Source organism: Pyrus communis, chromosome 10, assembly GCF_963583255.1.
Source record: "Pyrus communis chromosome 10, drPyrComm1.1, whole genome shotgun sequence".
NCBI lineage: Eukaryota > Viridiplantae > Streptophyta > Magnoliopsida > Rosales > Rosaceae > Pyrus > Pyrus communis.
The window spans coordinates 21,400,413-21,406,003 of NC_084812.1; the positions used below are offsets into that span (position 1 = coordinate 21,400,413).

The following is a 5,591-nucleotide window of genomic DNA, read 5'->3' on the forward strand; positions in this document are numbered from 1 at the left end:
ATTGACCAAAAAAAATGGTAATAGCGCTTGGGCATCAGTTTACATTGAACTTTACCACATTGTCATTCAAGGCAACGTACTAAATTGAAGAAACAAACTACGAAAAGCAGTTTCTGAGCCTTTGTTAACTCATAAACCTCACCAGTGCCCACTTTGTAAACACCTGAAGTGCCCATACTAATTTGCATCTCTCTCTCTCTCTCTCTCTCTCTCTCTCTCTCTCACACACACACACACATACACACGCGCGCACACACACACACACATCTCCTGTGTTACCGAGGAAACTGACTACATTTTCCGACATTGACTGACCCGCAAGTCACCCGGCTCCGACACTCGGCCGGCCCGGCGGCGAGCTAAGCTGCCTGCAGTGAACCATTTAACCTTTTTTGTAAGCCTTTCACTTAATGCATGCATTGCATATATTAGTTGTCACATTTCATTTCATATCACGAAGATTTTCTCAAGATATGATCATTTGTTGCCATTTAAACCACAATTAAATAAGCCAATTTACACAGATTCAGAAGATATGTAATTCCTCAGTTACTCTGCATTTTCCTGCCTTAATTCGGTTTCTATGTCATTCATGCTTTCCATGTTTTCCATGACACAAAACATGGCTGGCCATACCTGTTGTGGAATATCTGGTTTGCATGATTTCGATCATTAATCACAGAGATGCTGCTCTGCATTTTCCACTCTCTCGAGGAAAGATTTTCTGTTTAATGTGTGTATTTATGTTCTGCACTGCATGTTAGCTGCGAGGGATTTGCATTTGAGCGTTTTCGCACAGGGTGTTTCAGGCAATGGGGATGAGCTGAGAAATCGGACACTTTCATTTTCCCACAAAACTTATCTGCTAGAGTGTTATAGAGAGGAAAAAGAGATTAATGAAACAGAGAAGTGGAAAGAGAGAGTGTGTAAATTGAAGGGACTGAAGGATGAAGTTTGGAGGGGGGTTCATTCCCCAGGATGACGATCTACGATTCATGGATCCATGGATACCTGTGACTCCAGATAAGCTGATTCGGCAAAAGCCTTGTCCAATACCAGTTCACCCCCGCAGGAACCTCCTGCAAGGAGCACACTGGCAGCAACAACTGAACGGAGTTTCAAGGGAGCACGTACCGGTCGGTGCCATCTACAATGGCATGAATCAAGCTGTTAGCCCAAATGGACAGCTACTCAGAAATGGAGGGCTGTGTAGTTCTGATGGAAGTCTGGCTGAGAAAAATCAGATGATCAATCACTTTGCGGGCTCCTACAATGCAGGCTCATTCACACAGTTGCTCCGTGGTGACAGCTCGTGTTGGAACAACAATACAATGACGCAACTGCTGCACGATAAGGCAGCTTACATTCCCTCTGCAAACATGAATCTGAGCAGAAGTGTTGACATAGCAGCGAACACACCTCTGATTCCTAAGTTGCATCCTCAGTTGGGAAACCAAGAAAACAACACGAGAAGTTACTTGCTGACCAACCAAAATTGCAGGTCTTTGGTTATGGATTTTCCTTCCCAAGTTGACGACAGTCGGCAAGATTCCAACTCACTCCATTGGTTATTTGGCAACCAAAACCATCGCTCAAGTCCAAGCTCAAACCTGTTGAGTAATGGTGACAGTTCATCCCAGATAAGTCAACGTATGTACTTCAACGCGGTTCTGATATTTATTCTGCTCTAATTTGATTTCATTGATAGAAAGTTTAGAAAGTTTATCAGCCAACTCCAATTCACAACAGATGAGGCCAATAATTTGGAGAACAACCAGCTTTCTGCAATGCTGAAAATCCTTGACGGACAAATGTGATAGGAAGGAAAAAGGCAAGCAGGTCATTTTTATAGAAGATGAAGCAACTCAAACAAATGGTGACGAACTCCTGCAGAACATTGTGGAGTCATCATCTGCAGCCATTTCTAAACCGTACAACAAAAACAAAGAGTCTGATAGTGGTGGTGACAGAGGGATTGATCTGAATAAGACACCCCAGCAGAAACCACCAAAGCGAAGAAAACACAGGCCAAAGGTAATCATTGAAGGCAAGCCCAAAAGGACGCCAAAGCCTGCAACTCCAAAGAATATAACGTCTAAGGAGACCAGACCAGCAAAGAGGAAGTTTGAAAGAAAGAACGTCCAAAAGGAATCGCCAAGTCAACTGGCAGACATTACACGGGAGACAGCAGACGCTAATGCTGGAAAAGGTGCACAATCATGCAGAAGAGTGCTGCATTTTGATTTGGAAAGGACCATGGATGAAAACCTATGCAGAGCAATTGGTCAGCAAGAGGAGACGCAACAAGAGAACAAGAGGACTTTTGATTTGAATTTTGACTATCAAGGGACACATATGGGAACTGACACGAACCAGGTGAATGCAAAGCCAGCTGACCGAAGTGGACTGCTGAACGAATTATTGGTAGATAAGCAGATACCAGGTACTCTGAGTAACCCTATCCATTCCATGAGTCTTATGCCAAATAAATTTACATTTCTGCCAGAAAGGCAAGTATCTGCAGCCCTACCTGCTACAACAAAAGACATGCATCTGAAAAATTCGCATGTCATGAGGAGACGTGTAGAGAATGCAGATTCTGATTTATGCCAGAAAAGATGCAGAGATGAACCCACTCATATGCAGCAACATAGTCAAGCTGGAGGAATAGGCCAAGATGCCATTCGAGCAAACATTAACCATGAAAACCTTCAGAAAACTTTAGAGCTTGCCAACCAGGGTGATTCTTTACTAAAACTTCTCTCCCTTCCAAGTGAAGGAAGGGGATCCAAGAGGGAATTTTTTCAAACTGCTGAGCACACTCGTCTTTCTACCAACGATCCACCAAGTTCACTGTCATTCCAAGAGATACTTCAATTGGATGAAATTCAGAAAATCAGTGGTATTCTCAGCAAAGATTTTTCAGGAAGCCATAAGAAAAAGAAAATTGAGAATAGACCCTTGAGCATTAATAATATGCCTAATAAGGTTACAGCGGTTGAGGAGTGTCTGAGAAAAGTTGAAAGACCAGAGGAAAATTATGTCAATTCAAATGGATTTGCATCGAAGAACCATAAAATACTGAGTTCTTACATTGAAAATAACAAAATTATGGACAGGGAGAACAAAGAGATCAGCAAGTTTACAGGTGACAGGTACACTCACTCCATCACTTCTGGGAATGGTTTTCTACATCTGCAGATCTTATCCAAATCAAATTCATGCCAAGGTTCCACAAAAGTTCTTAGCTTTTCCACCCATTCAATAAGTGAAACATGTAACTCGCAAGCCTCATCACTTCCCAGAAAATCCTTTCAGATAGCAAACAAGCAGGTATCTCATGATAATACGTCAGCAAAGAAGGATTCTGCATATAAAGTCCATCAAGAGAAGGATTCTGCATACGATCACAAGCAACCTTCTGCAAAAGCAATTGGTACTTTCCACCTTAAGAAACCTCTCAATAATGTATCATCACAAGAACTACTTTCAACTCACTCCAACGATGCCATACTCTTGATTTTGATGCAGGGTATCCTATAAGAACACGATTTATTATACCAATAGATGACATCATACATCAATTTAATGGTCTGAACCTCAATGGAAGCTGCAGCGAAATTCTAGAGCAGGAGAAAATTGCACTTGTTCCTTACAAAGGAGATGGTGTAATTGTCCCCTTTCAAGGTATTATGAAGAAACGTAAGCCACGACCAAGAGTAGAGCTTGACCCAGAAACACATAGGATATGGAATCTGTTGATGGGCAAGGAGGGAAGTGAAGGCGATGAAGGAATTGATAAAAAGGAGAAGTATTGGGAAGAGGAAAGAAATGTTTTCCAAGGACGAGTTGACTCATTCATTGCGCGAATGCACCTTGTTCAAGGTAAAATACACTTTTATTGCAATCTGCAGCACAACTTGCATTTCCAGTTCAGACACAAAAATGCAAATTATTCAACTTGAAGTCAATACAAAAGACGTAAACTCAACCATGAAAACTCAGACATGACTACATATAAAACATGTAAAAACAGGACAGTACTAATTTTCATTGTGAAAGACTGCATATTAGTAGCTTTCTCAATTAGACAACAGGGGTAAGAATTACTTTTTGCTTCTCATGTATACGGTATATACCAGAAAAACATAAATTCATTATAATTTTGTCCAATTAGTGGATACGTAGTTATTAGATATCATGTACATCAAACCATTGATAAAAAAATTATAATGAACAGCAGACAGACGTTTTTCAAAATGGAAAGGATCAGTTGTTGACTCGGTGATTGGAGTTGTCTTTACCCAGAATGTCTCAGACCATCTATCAAGGTATGTTAAGAATTTTGGCATGAAGAATGATAGCCCAAAATGAATGTCTTACAGTGAACAATTTTTCTTTTGTTCTTTGTCTTTTGTAGCTCTGCCTTCATGTCATTGGCAGCATGGTTCCCGCTTCGGTCAAGCAATCACCAAGCTCCACACAAGGTTCGGATAAACATCTTGGTTAACGAACCAGAAGTTTGCATGACCAGTCCAGATGATGCTACCAAATGGCATAATGATACATCAAGTAAACCAATCTACCGCCAGACTTCTATGACACTCCATGAATTGGCAGAAAATCAGAGGGACATTGAGAACTCATGGACAGAAGGGAACTTAGATGAGGAACATGGACAATGTTTTGAGGAAGAATTTGTATCGTCTCAAGATTCTATTGAATCCTCAGTCACTCAAGGAGGTGTAGGAATCAGATCGTACCCAATGTCCAACTCAGAAACAGAAGATCCTATCACTGGATGCCGACCCTGTTGAGAATCAATGTCAACCCAAAACAATAAGTAATCCACAACCCAATCTAAAGCCCAAGTCCATATCTAGTTTGATGATGTAATTGCTTACAATTGCAAAGTTAGGTAAGGTTGTATGGAAAACAACATAATTAGGTGCAATTAATGTGTTTTGTGTGGTAGTTGGAAATCTTAGTTTAATTAAGTGTGTGGTGTAGCTTTCATTTGGTTTGCTATAAATACCCAAGTCCCCAAGCATTGTAAATCATCCAAAGAAAAACAAAGCCTAGAGCTAAATAAGAAAAGCTTTGCTAATTAGTTTGTTTTGTGAGCTTTCTTTAAGAGTGTGCTCTATTTTTCTTCTTCTTGGGATCATTAGAGTTATCTTGGATACTCTTCTTATTCAACAATTGGTATCAGAGCCAAGTCGGTCAGGGATCGTTCTTGGTAGAGCATTGGTTGTAAAGTCTCTTGAATTTCCGAGTATGCTCTGTGGTTGCAGTTTTGACTGATCTTCCACATCAGAAAATATTTCTTGAGATTATTGCTGGGGTTATCACAAACCTTGAGAGGGAGCTTCTTTGTGTCGAGAGTAGTGTATTACTCTGCACGGTAGTCACTCAAGCTTGTTCGGTGTAGTCAAAGTCTTGCCGATACGATGGGTGATCTTCAAGTTGTTGGAGGAATCAAGAAGCTCAACAACCAAAACTATAACACGTGGGCAACGTGTATAGAGTCTTACCTTCAAGGTCAAGACTTGTGGGAGGTTGTCGGTGGTAGTGAAGTTACACAACCGGCA

The 5,591-nt window shown here is 40.9% G+C and overlaps 1 pseudogene; it reads left to right on the forward strand.

The window, feature by feature from the left end:
- The first annotated feature begins 947 nt into the window (after positions 1-947).
- Positions 948-5,591, forward strand: part of LOC137746973 (DNA glycosylase/AP lyase ROS1-like) — a 60,571-nt pseudogene continuing 55,927 nt past the window's right edge.